At 44.8% G+C, this 16,117-nt stretch overlaps 1 protein-coding gene and 1 pseudogene across 13 annotated transcripts in view; one reads left to right on the top strand and one right to left on the bottom strand.

The window, feature by feature from the left end:
• The window catches only part of SLC1A2 (solute carrier family 1 member 2), a 151,437-nt gene that overhangs the window by 74,986 nt on the left and 60,334 nt on the right, over positions 1-16,117 (bottom strand). Inside the window, exon 1 of one of the 13 annotated variants that reach the window (XM_055300795.1) lies at positions 14,938-15,054. The exons of the other annotated variants lie outside the window; for them this stretch is intronic. The gene's annotated coding sequence lies outside the window, so the exon portion shown is untranslated. Of the gene's footprint in view, positions 1-14,937; positions 15,055-16,117 lie in introns of those variants that run through there. 13 annotated transcript variants of the gene reach the window in all.
• LOC129494100 (actin-related protein 2/3 complex subunit 3-like) lies at positions 10,010-10,622 on the top strand (annotated as a pseudogene).

Here is a 16,117-nt window from a genome sequence, read left to right as displayed (position 1 = left end):
CTACCCACCCTCTCCCCATCTGCCTTGAGGCCACATTCAGCTCACACTCAGCCCTTTGTGCCTTACTTGGGAACAGATCCAACCCCACAATCCGGTCCTGAGAAATCATTATTATACAGGATGGGGAGAAGAGGAAGAGGGTTTACATCACACACCGAGCAGTACCCACATAATAAAACTTCATTGTAATCATCTCTCTCTCTCTCTCTTTTTAAGATATTATTTATTTAAGAGAGAGAGAGAGACAGAGAGAAAGAGAAGCCGACTCCCAGCTGAGCAAGAAGCCTGATGCAGGGTTGGATCCCAGGACCTAGAGATCACGACCTAAGCCAAAGGCAGTGTGGGCCTTGACCCCAGAACCCGGAGATCATGACCTGAGCCAAAAACAGTGCACTTAACCAAGGTACCCCATGTAGGCATCTTTCTTCTTCCTCCTCATACTCCCCAACATGTCTCTCCTCTTTCTCTTTCCTTCATTTTTCCCCTCTCAACTTCCTCAGACCTATCAGCAAAACACAGCCTGATGGGCTATCCAACAGCTGCCCAACTGTTGTTGCTCACACATGCTCCCAGAGTGGGTCTCGGTCACCATCCCTCCCTACTTATCAAGCGTTCACACAATGTCTCTTACTCACCAGTAAGAAACTATGACCTTGTCCCAGACCATCACACCCAAAATAATGGAGAGAAGTCACTGAATCTATTCCTCCCCTTTACATAAGGATTCTTTTTCTTCATAGATAAGCTTAACAAGTAGTAACTGCAACAATGCCAATGATAACAAGTTGGGTATTAATTCTAAAACCTCTTTCAATTGGCAGCGATAAATGCCAGTAAATTGTGACTTGTTTAAAATTTCAGCTGAACGTCAATGTTCTTTGTTTTAACCTTGTACTGAAAACTGTTAGCAGTGCTTACCTGCTTTCTTTTTTTTATATAAATTTATTTTTATTGGTGTTCAGTTTGCCAACACATAGAGTAACACCCAGTGCTCATCCCATCAAGTGCCCACCTCAGTGCCCATCTCCCAGTCACCCCCACCCCCCGCCCACCTCCCCTTCCACCACCCCTAGTTCGTTTCCCAGAGTTAGGAGTCTTCATGTTCTGTCTCCCTCCCTGATATTTCCCATTCATTTGCTTACCTGCTTTCTTAAATAGCATCTAAGGCACATGATAAAACCTGAACAACAATGTCAAGCTTTTCCACTTGTAGAGTGTTGCAATAAATGCCATATGAAATTTTGGGGGTGTTAGTCCACACAACCACTTCTTCCCCCTCAACTTCATTTTTTTCCCCACCAGGTCTCCCTGTGGGTCTATGTAAGTGCTTATAAACTCCAGGGTAACACAAGATTATTGTTGTCTTTATGGTGGTTGCTTTTTCATTTGAATCATTTCACAACATTTAAAAGCTAGTAGATTTCACATCAAAATCCAGATTTCTCCCTTCTCTTAAAGTGCTGGAAGATCTAGATACCCTGGAACCTAGATTTCTGAGTGGCAACAAACAGCTAGAACTGAGAAGTGAATCTCCTTTAGATAGACATGGGTTTTCCTATTGGCCAGTCCCCATCAATCCTTATTGCTTCCCTAACACCAAGGCCAAGCATCAAATACCATTTGTCATTGTGCTTGCACTGCTATTTTTCTGAAAGAAGCATTAAGAGGCAAGTGAACTGCTCCTTAATTTCACATACTTTCCTGGCTCCTATTGAGTTAGCAACCCCTGTCCCATTTGACTTCATCATTGTAGAGATGAGAGTTTTCCCTGTGCACTTAGATTAAATCTGCAAACAGGAATGAGTATTTTTTGGGGAGGAGGGGGGCAGGCTACAAAGTAGGTACAGGGTGGTTCAGCAGAGTGAATCATGTTATTACTAAGGATGTCACATAATTTTCAACTTCGAGGCAAATTTCCCAGGGGACAAGCGTGAAAGCATGAAGCCAATGACCTGCAATCTCACCTTTTCTGAGCACAGGCAGAGGCAATACCTGGGAAATAATCAGGACTGGCTAGTGGATTACAGAGGGTGGGACCAGCTTTCATCGTCTTCTCAGCAGACTTCCTTATTATCAGTGGCTCCAGGATCATAACTCTCTAGAGTAATGACTTAGCATGTGTTAAAATGCTGAGAGTGACTTCAGTCTGTTTTTTACAAGTCTAGAGTGGGGAGGCGGGGTATGCAGATTTAGTCATTGGGATGCCAGCCCGTACAGTCAGAAAGACAGCAGCTATTTGTAGTATCTCTGATGGACATTTTATATCACTTGAGAAGTGATTGTTAGTCATTTTACAGATTAGGAAGCAAAATTAAGTAAGTTGCCTGTTATCAAACAGGAAAGGGAAGAGGTAGGAATCCCATCCTGGTCTATGTCTATTAAAAATCTAATCCTTTCTCACTACAACATGGTGACTGCAAGAACCTGGAACCTCATGAGAATGACATTCTTAGATGTTCCTTAGCTATTGCATCATGGACCTGACCTTGAATTGTCCCAGGGAAAGTGTGTGTTTATGTATAGGTGTGTATAGATTGAAGGGGCTGATGCTTTTCATTGTTTTATTTTGCCATTTTAAAAAAAGATTTATTTATTTATTTATTTATTTATTTATTTATTTATTAGAAAGGGAGAGGGAATGCAAGCAGTCAGAGGGGCAGAGGGAGAGACAGCATCTCAAGCATCTCCCTGTTGAGCTTGGAGCCTGATGCAGGGCTTGATCCCAGGTCCCCAAGATCATGTCCTGAACCAAAATCAAGAGCTGGACACCCAACTGACTGAGCCACCCAGGCTATTTTGCCATTCTTGAGTAAACTTGTCATTCACCTGTCTCCCAACATATCCAGCCTCAACCTCATAGCTCATAATTCTGCAAAAATATCTGTATTTCTATATCTGTATCTATAAAGTTTAGTTATTGAAAGCTATATTCCCTAAGGATGTTGAACACATATGTGGCTTCCGGCCAAATTCTTTCTAATGTCAGCCTTAGCAACAGAAGTTGCAAAATGACAGGAGGCAACATGATGAAGTCACTGGGAACTAATGAGCCGAGGTCCCAGAGCTCCTACGGCCTGCAGTCACTCCTCACCACTTGTTCTCAGATAACATTGATGATTCTGATCCAGATCAGGCCATTTGGTCTCATTCCATGGCTAAAGAGAATGTTCATCAAAGGATTTCTAATTTGAGATTTTCCTCTGAATGATGTGAGGCCTCATTTTTCAGAGAAGGAAAGACTGTCTGTCATGAGTTAGCATGAGGCTCCTTTCAACAACGCCTCATCGTTGGTACAGTCCCATACTTACCCCATAGAAGATGATGGAAAAGGTTTCTTGGTTCCCTAGTTCCTTTGAAACTGACCAGAGAAGCAAGTTCCTTAATTTTATGCTATTAATTATCTCCTATCACCCAGTGGACTTGGTTATCAATAACAGTACTAATTATAGTACTATCTTTAGGCAGCATACCAGCTCTGGGGTAAGTGACTTCCTTTGCTGGTTCCACACAAGTCTACAAAGGGGATCATTACTGTCTCTATTTTACAGACAAGGAACCCAAGGCAACTAACCTGCCTTAAATCACCCACTAAGCAACAGAACCACAGGGCTACACTTAAATCTATCCAATCCAAAGCCCAAGTTTTTAAAGACTATATTCAAGTAACTGGCAGCCAATTCAAATACTCCATCTTTTGCTCTGCTCTTTAACACTAACTAGAGTTTAACAGGGGTCGGCAAATCACAGCCCACCACATGACCCAAGAAGTCTACAATATTGACTATCTGATCCTGTGCAGAAAAATTTGCTGACCTTTGCCTTAAAAAAGTGGTAAATCAATCTCAAATTCTCCATTCTGTTTACTGAGTTCTCTTTAGTACTTGAGTCCAGAGGATTCTATGACACAGTTTTGATTCATGAAAATATGTCTTTTCATTGATTTATGTAAGTGACCCTGAGTAATAAAAGTTGGAAATCAACTTTGGGGAGAAAAATGCTAAAGAGCTGTGCTTCTAAAATACCCACCCTCCTGGATCACTCCATCACTGCTCGTTAACCAAAACCCAAGGAGAGTTTTATCCACCATGAAGAATTTGGCCAATGGGTCTGTCCCACTAAGTGCAGACAAAAGTGTCCATGGATCTCTCTCTGTCCATGCTGATGGTGGATTTGGGAGGAAGCCCTTTACCAGCACACAAACTGAAGACATGCTGTTTTTAGATGGTTGCCAGCATGCTAAGTCAATGGAAATAGTGACGAAGAAGTAGTAAGTAAGGCAATGAATAACTTGTCGTTTTATTCATTGTTTTCAAACGGAGCAAGAGGTGTTTAGTAATTTTTGTATAAAACAGATATCTGAGTCATCCCATCGGCAGGGAGTTCTCATGAGTCATAAACACATGCTGGTCCAAAACCAGGTCTTTCCACCAGCTCAAGAATATGCCTAGAATCATAACGATACTAAGTCACCACGCTATCCAGTTTGAATGTAAAAATCAGTGAATCTTCACGCTCTGACTCTACCTGTGTGCTCAAATGTACTAGGCACACCATGTGTCCATCAGATAGTGGCTCAAAGCTACAGAAGAAGGGCTGAAGGAAACAGCTACAAATTTCAAAACTATCACTAGTTTGCTATGTAAACCTATACATGTGTCATCTCCTATGTGAGCCTAAGATTCATCTGTAAAATGCAGTATTAGAATTGGATGCCTCTGTGGTTCCTTCCAGCTCTATAAGTATGCAGAATGGAAGCTGCCCTAATAGTATAGAAACAACCCTTGAAAATTTGGATGACCTATTACTCATAATTCATTATATCCCATTATGCAATTAGTGTTATTGTAATTATCATTAATGTTATCACTGTTATTGGCCTTACAGCATAAGTAATAATAATGGCCAGCATTTGTTAAGTATTTTATATGTGCCAGATGTCATTTGTTGAAGTTTCTGGAATAAGTACAAAAAGAAGATTCTATTCTCTGCATATGCAATCTATTTTTTAGACCACAGGTCAACAAACTATAGCCATAGATCAAATCTAACCCACTACTTTATTTTGGTAAATAAAGTTTTATTAGAATACTTGCTGAGCCAGGCTCATCATTTAACTACTGCCTATGGCGGCTTTTGCACTACAAAGGCAACATTAAGTAAGTGCAACAGAAACCCTAAATCATTTGTTATATGTTCCTTTACAGAGAATATTTGCTAATCCACCTCATTTAGCCCTTGCAATTAATTTAGAATACTGCAAGCCTCTTGCCTACCTACTATCCATTTACTACTCTTTTGTTCTAGTCTCCCAATTACTCTCAGGACACCTCTTCTCCTCTACTCCTGACCCTCTACGCATCTCCTCTCCTTTCGGTGGAGCTGACCCATTGCCCATCTCAGGCCTGGAGAATCAGGATATTTCATCCTCATGACCATGAAGATTTAGGGGTAGGAACGTGGGATTCAATCCTAAGCCTTTTGCTGGAAATAGTGGCCCCAAAAAGCTCCTTTTTGCTGACATTTCTGAGCTACTAGGATGCAAGTTCAGAGCTGCCAAGAGCCTTCATGGAAATGACTTGCCTGTGCTTTAAAATAAAGAGAGATGGAGAAAAAAATGCATCTTGATGATAAGATTTTAGCCTCTGCATCCAACTCTGCCTAAGCTACTGGTAGACTTTTTAGTTAATAAGCCAATACCTTCCTTGTTAGTTTAAGTCAAATTAAGTTAGGCTTCTAGTACCTGCAACTAAAACAAAACAATCCTTTGAAATTGTCATAATCATTTTCCCCACTAAGACTTTATCTGCCCCAAATCACATTGCCATGAGTGGCAGAAACTAGGATCCAGTCTACAATGAGCTCTGCAAGATGAAGGAACCAGTGTCTAGAGCTCTCCAGAAGATCTGGTTAGGACAGGGACAGAACCAACAGGTTATTTTCCTATCTTTGAAGAAGGAACATTTCCAATCACATCTCTGTTCTTTAGAGGGCAGCTCTTTGGGAATTATCCTGTTTTCCACATCTGACTATCCCAAGACAAGGCCCAGCAGAGTCCTGGCTCCTCATGTAGTAACTTGGAGGAAGTTGTAACGGAAAGTGGTATCAGTCTTTTCTCAGCCCTTCATTCTTGCTATACTTAACAGGGGGAAAAAGTGCCATTGAGAAAACTGACCTCCTCCTGTTAACACACTCAGCTGCTCAGCAATCAACATATGTGTAAACAGGCAGTCTTAATTCAGGGAGCAGGAGTGTGGGTGAGGACCCTTCTCAGGCAAGAAATGAATGAGAGCAGCCTTTGAAGAAGCACAGATTCTGTGAAATCTCACCTAATTTGAACTATCCATCCAGCAGGGCATTGTAGGGGAGCAGAATAGGCCACCCCAAAGTAGGTCTCTTTGGCACAAGAATTATTTTCAGCTGAAGGCAATCAAGACCTACCAGATTCAGGAAAAGCTTTTTACCTCCTAAACTGCCTAAAAGAATTCAGAAAGCAGGTCTGTACCAGGAAGGGAACTATTATCAGAGGTAACATTTTCGTCTGCAAGACTTATCTGTACAGCAGGGCAAACACATTTTTTACCAGACATTTGCTCTTCTTCCCTTCCTGGTTATTATTGCCTTTCTCCTCCTTGAAGCCCCATCTCTTCCTTTAGCTCAGGATGGCATGTACGTCTCAATTGCCTGGCTGCCTTTGGGTCTCATAGCTTTGTGGGGCTGCTGGACATACATATACAATTACATTTGTTTTTCTTTTTGTTACAGGGTGGAGGGGGGGGTCTCAATCAAGAACCTAGAAGGGCAGAGGAAAAAAATACATTTCCTCCTCTACTGTATCTTCTTATATTCTGCTTTAAAGAGAAAGAATCTAGAAGAAATAGTCCAGTACAGGGTATGGAAACACAGTCTCTCAGAAAGGTCTTTGGTTGGTGTGTGACCCAATGGTACACCTTCACCAGCTGTAGAACTTTAGAATAAGAACCAGACAGGCATCGTAGGGGACATGCAAGATCCTCTGTCAGGAGTGTAACTGGCCCCAACACACCAAACCAAGAGAGAGTGAATTTCAGAATTTTGAATGATTTTCAACCATAAGAGTTAAGCTTAAATTGAGATGGAGGATGGATGGATGAATGGATGGACGGATGGATGGATGGATGGATGGATGGACAGATGGATTACAGATAATATTTCTGGAAGGATAATAGGACACTATTAATAGCAGTGGCCTCTGAGGCAAAGAATGAGTACATAGGCATCTCAGGTGAGAGAGGGACTCACGGATCACTACATACTCTTTTTAGTACGGTCTGAATGTTATCCGATGTGTGTTTATTACTTTTTCAATGGGAAGATTAAAAATAAGAGGGAATTACCAAAAATATGTTTAACAACAAACCCCTTTTAGTTCTATCTTCTAGTGACCCTAAAAGTTAAATGACCAGAGCCCCATTTCTCTGGGCTGCCTGGATAAGCTTTTTCCTTTGAGGCTTTGTTATACTGGCCAAGCAGACATTCACCCTGGCGTGAGTTTTGCTCACGTGTCACTTTCCTAAGCAGAGAGGAGGCACAGGACCAAGCTCGTGCCAGGCAAACATGTTACACGAGACCTGTTGTTTTTGGGTCTACCCTCGTTCAGAGGTAAAGGTGAAAGGGTGACATCAGGGAGTCCAAAGTTCCAGCCACAAAAACTCCAGTCCATTTGCACACAGCCAGACACAGGACAGGGCTTCCCTGGCCCAGAGATCAAAGACCTGGCCTCAGCCTGCCTTGACTCTAAGGTACTTGAAGTTCTTGGAATGATCTGAGCTCCCCATCGACCTCACTACAGCCAGTGGGCAAAATTGAAGACTTCAAGAGAATAGGACATGAAGTGGACTGTGCAGGGTGACTGTGAGTCACTCTGTCCCCCACACTAGGTATACACATGCACAGGTCCATTCCATAGGAAGAAACTGAGTGGGCTTTATGGCTCCGTGCTACTGCTCTCTAGCTGAATGAACCTCAGCAACCCACTCTGATCCCTAGAGCCTGTTTCCTTATCCATTCAAGGAAAGAGGATTGTAGAGAAGATTAAATTAGATGGCGAGCATTTCTTCCACGAGCCTGCCACATAACAGCAATACTGTCTTTTTCTTTCCCCCTTCCCTTCGGCTATTTCAGAAATAAAGAAATGCTTTTTAAAGAACTCAATTGGCTGAAAGACAACAAACTTCTGTCAAAATGAACCTTCAGACTTCTTAGAAAACTCTGCAGACGCTCCGAAGAGATTCAGGTCTCCCGGCTCTTACGTAATAAGTTACATAAGGGTCATCTTATTCCCCCAGCGTGCCCTCCCGGATTACATTGTGCAGGCTAAGGTCAAAAGGAAATTATGTAAGCATAATCCTAGGAAATCGGCGTCCAAAGCAGGGCCCAGTTCAAGAAGCAAACCAGCAGGACGTTACCGTGAATCTCACAGGCCACAAACTGCTAAATGTATAAAACACAGTTTGAGTACCTTCGGTTGAGAGTTGGGGAGGGACTCCTGGAAATATTTTGTAAATGGTGAATCATGGGGTCAAACAATCTGAATAGAGGCAGGTTTTGCAATAGAGCAGGGTCTTGAAGGTCATCTGCATAAGCTGCATATTAACCTCACTGGGGTTAATTGCTGCCTCACTGGGAGGTCCCGGCAAGGTGCCAGAGAGGCAGGGGGAGGAGCCCGGGAATTGTGACTTGGGGCAGGCGCACTTTACCTACAAGTATGAAACTATTTCAAAATTTTAACTACTGGCTGCATATCTGCCCTGGAGGAGAGGCATTTCTGAAACAGTCCTACAAGTGAAAATGTTGGAAACCATGTCAAAAAACCACCAACATACAGCACTGTACGTAAAGATCCTCAACCATCTTAGAAATCAGAGCAAAGGAAATTAAAATCATTTACACATCAAATTCGCAAAACTTTCTCAAAATCGTCACATCTCTGATTGTCAGGGACATGGGAAATTAAACGTGGGCGTCTATGTTGGTAAGGCCAGGGTGGAAGGAGGGTCGATTTGGTAGTTTTCATCAAAATAAAAAGTCTGCAATACCCTTTGACCCAGCAAAAATATTTTTCTTAAAATCTGTCCTGGAGAGCTATGTGTGCGCATACACAAAAATGTATATTCTTCGCAGACTTGTTTGTAACAGTAAAAACTGGGAAGTAACCTGACTTCCACCAAATAAAGGAGTGACTGACTATATTCAGGTATGTTTTGATGCAATGAAAGACTATGTTCCTGTTGAAAAGAATGATGCATTGACATATGAACTGACATGGAAAAATGTCCAAAATATAGATATATAAAAATTAGTCATGAACTTGTACATTTACAGTGCATGGAGAGAAATTCTGGAAGAAGCAAAAAGCTATTTTCAGAGATTACCTCTGGAAATGGGACTGGGCTTCAGAATCAGGTATATAAGGGGTCTTTTTATGTTTGTGGAGGGGTTTTTTGGTAGGTTTTGGCTTTTAAAACAATGTTATGTTCCTGTATTATACTGTATAATTAAAATCTCTAGAAAAAAGTAAAATAAATTAAAAAAATAAAATTTCTTTTGATAAATGATGAATGGGCCATCTAAAATGTTTGGAAGAGGACAGTGTTCTGTTTTCTTAATGCAGGAAAATACTAACTTTTCCAAGATGAGACTCAGAAGCTTCCATGTATAAAAGAGGTTACCAGGAGGTAATAGCTCTATGTGCTAAATTCACTTCCAAGCCTACCTGATGCAGAGTTGTCACAAAAGATCAACTCTGCAAAAATGATTCTGAGGTTTATGCTCAAGAAACATAGCAAATAATCTGTCAGGAGACACCAGGGTTTATTTCTCACAGAAGGAAGGTACTTCCTGGAAGATAGTGGTACCTTCGGTTCTCCCCTTTAAAACGACAGGAAAATACAGACTCTCTTTTCCTAGTCTGAATTCCACTTTGCCTTGATCAGAAAAAAAGGCAGTTGCCTCCCATTCACATAGGGTCTGGCTTGAAACCCGGTCGCCGCCAAGATGACGGCTTACCACTCTTCTCTCATGGACCCTGACACCAAACCCATTGGAAACATGGCATTACTGCCTATCAGAAGTCAATTCAAAGGACCCGCCCCTAGAGAGACAAAAGATACAGATATTGTGGATGGAGCCATCTATTACTTCAAAGCCAATGTCTTCTTCAAAAACTATGACATTAAGAATGAAGCTGATAAATTTTTTTTAAATGAAGCTGATAGAACCTTGATATATATAACACTCTACATTTCTGAGTGCCTAAGAAACTCCAAAAGTGTAACGTATACACTGGGAATCACTAATTTCCCCATTCCTGGAGAGCCTGGTTTTCCACTTAATGCAATTTATGCCAAACCTGCAAACAAACAGGAAGATGAGGTGATGAGGGCCTAGTTACAGCAGCTGAGACAAAAGACTGGACTGAGACTTTGTGAGAAAGTTTTTGACCCTCAGAATGATAAACCAAGCAAGGGGTGGACTTGCTTTGTGAAGAGACAGTTCATGAATAAGAGTCTTTCAGGACCTGGACAGTGAAAGGAGCCTGGGCAGATACTTTCCACAGCTGTGGGCAGCGTTTTACAGCAAGATGTACACAGTTCTTTGCCTTTATTTGAGAAAGTTTTATACAGAAGAAGTGAAGTCTTCTTCACTTGAAGAGCTCTTTATCAAGAACTTGGGTGGGGGGAGGGAAGAATGGTTTGTTGAAGGGTGATTTGAAATTTTCTGCAGTATTAAGCTGGTGCATAATAAGTAATAATAAAGAAATTTCTAACAAGAAAGAAAGAAAGAAAGAAAGAAAGAAAGAAAGAAAGAAAGAAAGAAAGAAAGAAAGAAAGAAAGAAACTGCTAGCCTCTAACTGGCCCTTGTCACTCAAGGTCAACCCCTTGGACATCTTCTCCAGAATCTGATAATAGTGACTCTAGGCTGGGACTGCAGTTCGCAAGGGGGACCCTGACCTACTATGAAGCCTCACACAAGTCACTAAGAGCTCGCTGATGGGTCAGAATTGGCAGCAACCCATCTGCACATGGGGACAATTAATAATAATGATAACGATAATTATATCTGTGTACCAGGAGCTGATCTCTCCATTTTGAAACACACACACATACACACACACACACACACACACACACACACACAGATCTGGCATCTGGTGTTTTCAAAGGTTTGATAAAATTAACAAGAGATGTGCCAACACTGTGAAATCTCTAGAAGGCCCCTGTCGAAACATCTATGGCCGTGCCCCGGCGATCATTTCACAGCATTTCAAATGTCTGGGACCCAAGGGACACAGCCAAGAATTAACCCCACTGAGAACCCAGACTCTTGTCTTCTATCATCAAAAAAAATTTGGGGGGGGGGATCCCTGGGTGGCTCAGCGGTTCAGCGCCTGCCTTTGGCCCAGGGCGTGATCCTGGAGTCCCGGGATCAAGTCCCACGTTAGGCTCCCAGCATGGAGCCTGCTTCTCTCTCTGCCTCTCTCTCTGTCTCTCTGTCTCTCTCTCTGTCTGTCTGTCTGTCTGTCTATCATGAATAAATAAATTTTAAAAAAATCTTTAAAAAAATCTTTAAATTTTTAAATTAAAATTTTTTTTACATCTAAGACCCAAATATGATCAATGTTATTAATTTGCTCACTGATTCATCCATTCAGATATTTACCAAGCATCTCCTTTGAACTTGGCACAATTCTAGATGCAATAGATATAGCAGTGAACACAATGGAGGCTAACCTACTAAAGGCAGGAGCTAATAAACAAAGAATTAGTGTCATATAGCAGTAAGTTCTATAAAGAACGAGGATATGACCTGATGGTGAATAGGATGGAGAGTGATGGGTACTATTTTATACAAGGTGGTCAGGAAGGTGACATTTAATTAGTGACTTGAAGAAAGTGAGGTTGCCCACGTGGGATCTTAGAGAAGAGTATTCTGAGAGAGGGAACAGCAAGTGCAAAAGCCCTGAGGCAGGAGCAAGGTGGTGAATCCTAGGAACTGCAGGAAGGATCTCCTCTCCACTTGCACGCAGGCAAGCTAGTGCCTGATGGAGTTTAAGGGCCATCTCCCTGGAAATGCATATGCAGAAAAAATTTCCTTACAACTTCAGACCTCGGAAGCCCTTTATCTGTGGTCCCTGGCTAAGAATCTCTACTCCAACCATTGAAGCTTGTTGCTTCAGACATAGCACTTGGTTCCCGACTGCCATCCCTCCTGGGGGGAGAGACCAAGAGGTGACCACATCCCTTCTCTAGACAATATGCTGGTGCTGAATTTCCAAAAGAATCGGAGGCTCTTCCCTCAGTCTGGGGTCCTGAGAGATTAACCTGGGCCAATGAGGAGCACATCCTGCTCACTGCCCCTCCCTCAGGACTAGTAAGGGCTTCTTTTATTTCTTTTGTTTTTTAATTTTATTTATTTATTCATGAGACAGAGTCATGAGAGAGGCAGAGACACAGGCAGAGGGAGAAGCAGGCTCCCTGCAGGGAGCCCCATGTGGGACTCGATCCCAGGACCTGGATCACACCGTGAGCTGAAGGCAGACACTCAACCACTGAGCCCCCCAGCCGCACCCCATAAGGGCTTCTCGAGTCCCAAGCACCCTGATTGGATCAGATTCCTGCATCCCGAATTGGAAGTGACCCAGACTCACTTTTAAACCCCAAAGGCAGTGAGATAACGGAACCACTCAACTGTACTTCGCAGCTGTTTCAGACAGAGAGCAAGTGACTGACAAGTAGTTTGGGTTCGTCTGTAAGTTGAGTTTTGAATGCCCCAAGGGTAAAAAAAATAATAATAATAGGAGTGATTTTTAAAAACAACAAACAGGTTGATGTAAGCAGCCTGGCAAGTCCAAGCAACCCTCTTGCCTCTTCCCTCGCCCGTGTCTCATGCCCCCCCGCCCCCGCTCCTGTTGAGACCATCACACCTAATAACTCTTGCTAAGGACCAGGCTTCCAAGCACAGCTTGACCATAAAACACTTCGTAAAACGTGTGGACTTTGCTCCTGCTTTTGCAAGCGCAGCCCTGCCCTCTCTCCTTTCTCCCCGTGGCGAGGCACACCACCCTCCTGCTCTGTGAGCCCCCTGCCCAGGCCCCAGGAGCCCCAGCTCCCCTGCCCAGGAGCCCCAGCCCCCAGCCCAGGCCCCAGAGCCTGCAACCACACTGCCTGCAGATCCCATTTTCTCTGGGGAGTTGCCGCTGGCTGTTTTCATTCCCTGATGCTCCTGCCAGGCTTGCTGGGCACCAATCATGACACCACCAAGGAAGGTTGGAGCCTCGGCTATCAGGTTCCTGGACCTCGAAAGAATCGACAGGGACAGGCAGGGGAGAGAGACACTGAAGCTTATGATCCCCACGCCAATGCCCCAAGAAGTACACACCTGGGGCTAGGACAAGGGGCTGGCAGGGTCAAATATGACCTCCCTACCTACCAGACTCATTCCTTGTCTCTTAAAGAGAGAGAGAGAGAGCTTTATTATGTGTTTATCAGATTATGTAAATAATATGTACTTTGTTTATAGAAAGATGTAAAAAAAAAAAAAAACAAAGTGAGAATCACCAGGGGAAATCACCAGGGGAAAGCCCGGAAAGTCTAAGGAATAGCCAACGCTTGCAGCAAGCACTGTTCTAAAGTGCTCGGGACTCATCTAAACTCATTTACTCACTTATGAGTAACCACTGTATGAGGGTGACATTATTTTAAGACCCATTTTGCAGATGACAAAACAAAGGCACAGAGAAATGAACTTGCCCAGTTCTCATGGTTATTGAGCTGAGGAGCTAGAATTCGAACCCCGACCCACGTTCTTAACCCATTTTAACCATGACTACCTTCCCTCTGAGGCACCTATTTCTAGCCCAGCTCCCGTTGCCCCGGGTTCTCAGCAAGAGCAGGGAAGGTTCCCACTCCGTTCCTCCTCCTGCCAGCCCTCCAACCTTTGTGAGCCTCCCCCTTCACCAGACTTGACAGCAAGCCAGACGGAGCAAGAAGCCACTTTGAGCCCATCAGGATATGTTGAGCATCTAGTTCATGCCCCGGACGATGGGGACATAGCGACTGGCCCCCAGGCCTCCACCACAGGGGCTCTGGTCCACTGGCAGAGACATAACATACAAGCAAGAGCAACTAGCAGCAGAGCTGTGACCACACCGTAGGCCCCTTGGGGACAGGTTCGCATCATATGCACTGGGGATTTATGGGAAGTGTCGCAGAGACGTTGAATGACGGAAGACGTGAGGTAGTAAGTAAGCCCCCAAGCCAGTGGTACTGACCCCTTCTCAAATCCTAGAGAAGTCAGGAAGGGATTTCCAGGTGAGATGACAGCTCAGCTGGGACTCGAAGGAGACAGCAGGTGGGCCGGGGCGGGGGCAGGACCCCACACAGCCACCCCCACGCGATGACGGGCCCTCAGGCCGGAGAAGTCCCGTAGGCGCACAGCAGAGGCAGGTTCTGCAGGTGAGGGGCAGGGGGGACCCCACAGGGACTCGGAAGGACAACCAGGCTCGGATCAGGTGCTCCCAGGCCAAGGGAAGGAACCTCCCCGCCCCGACGTGGGAAAAAGAGGTGTGGGAAGACAGAGACTCCAGGGCTGACACTTCACTTAGCTCTCACCCCAGGGGCCAGGCAAGAGAAAAGATCCTAAGGAGGGTGACAGTTGAATCTTGCATCACAGGAAGGAGGAGGAAGAAGAATCCTCAGGAACTCGAGTAGGAAGGGGTCCCCAGGAGCGATGCTAGGGCCCTTCCCACAGCAGCGTTCCTTTCGAGCACCCGCACTAAAGGGGCCTCGCAGCCTGCTCTGGCCAGAGCCCCTCAACACACCGGCTCCCGAGCCCCCTTCCCTCATCTCAGGGGCCTGCAGATCCCCGTGAAGACAAGAGTCGTCCCAAGCCGCTTTCACCTCGTGGGCAAAGTCCAAACCCGTCCTGCTGGCTGCCCTGACCGGGGGTGGGGAGAGATCCCGAAGCTGCATCCCGACTCAGTGACCGAGTCCTGTATTAATCAAGTCATATCTGCCACGGACACAACCCCGAGGAGCGGCCACACGGGCGCCCATTTGCCCTCCCTGCTTTCAGTAATTTGCATTTATTTTGTTGTGATGCGGACTCCCGTAGAGCAGAGACAGTCGTATTTATTTTTGTGCCAGGCGTGGTGCCAGGTGGTCAGTGGGTAAACAGAGATCATGGCACTCAGCAAATGTTTGTGGAGTGGATGATCAAACCCATTTGTTCCTGAGAAAAGTGACGACAGAAGAGCCAGATGCTGAGAGCTTTCGGAACACAGAAGCGGCGGGAAGGGCCTCTTCCTTTGAAGCCAGCCTGCCGATGCCAAGGTCCCCGTGACGGGTCTGGGCCCCATCTGCATGTCCCAGGCCGGCTCCAGAACACAGCCAATGAATTCTGGAACGTGTGCGCTGAGCCTCGCTAGGAGTGGGCCTGTGAATCCAGGCGAATGCCAAAGCATTCCTCAGGCATCTGCTTTTCCAAAAAGGAGACATGAAATACAGAAAGCAGAAGCACGCCTGGCTTGGCCTCTAGAACCATCTAGAAGTGGGCTGGGCCAACAGATTCTCACTCTGAGGGGCTCCCCTCGAGTACTGACAATGAGCAGACTTCACATCCCTCTTTCCTATCCCTCAACCCTCGGCAGGGAGCCCTGCATGGAGCAGATGCTCAGTGGATAAGACAGAAACACTGCATTTTAAAAACTCCCGAACGGATGAGGAGGAAGGCAAACAGGTGAGAAGTGATGGTGCAAGAGGCAAGTGACAAACGCCCTAAGAGGGGATAAGAGGACACACGAAACTGCTAAAGGAAGCAGCGTGGATGCACATCACTGCTCCTGGAGCAACGAAGACAAAGAGGTTGATGGAAAAGTTCAGGACCGAGTCACAAGCTCAGCAGGTGCGCTGAGGCCGGAAACCCTGTGGGCAGACTTTTAACAGGGAGAGAGGAAGGGAGCAGGTGCTTTAGGCAGAAGCAACGGAGAACACAGCTCAGAGGCAGGAGGAGAAGGGCAAAGTGGAGACACAGGAGGAACATTCGTGGGAGGCGAGTCTTGGAGCTGCCGGGAGCGAGGTT

Source organism: Nyctereutes procyonoides, unplaced genomic scaffold (assembly GCF_905146905.1).
Source record: "Nyctereutes procyonoides isolate TBG_1078 unplaced genomic scaffold, NYPRO_anot_genome, whole genome shotgun sequence".
Classification (NCBI taxonomy): Eukaryota; Metazoa; Chordata; class Mammalia; order Carnivora; family Canidae; genus Nyctereutes; species Nyctereutes procyonoides.
This window is presented reverse-complemented; position numbering and strand designations above follow the sequence as displayed.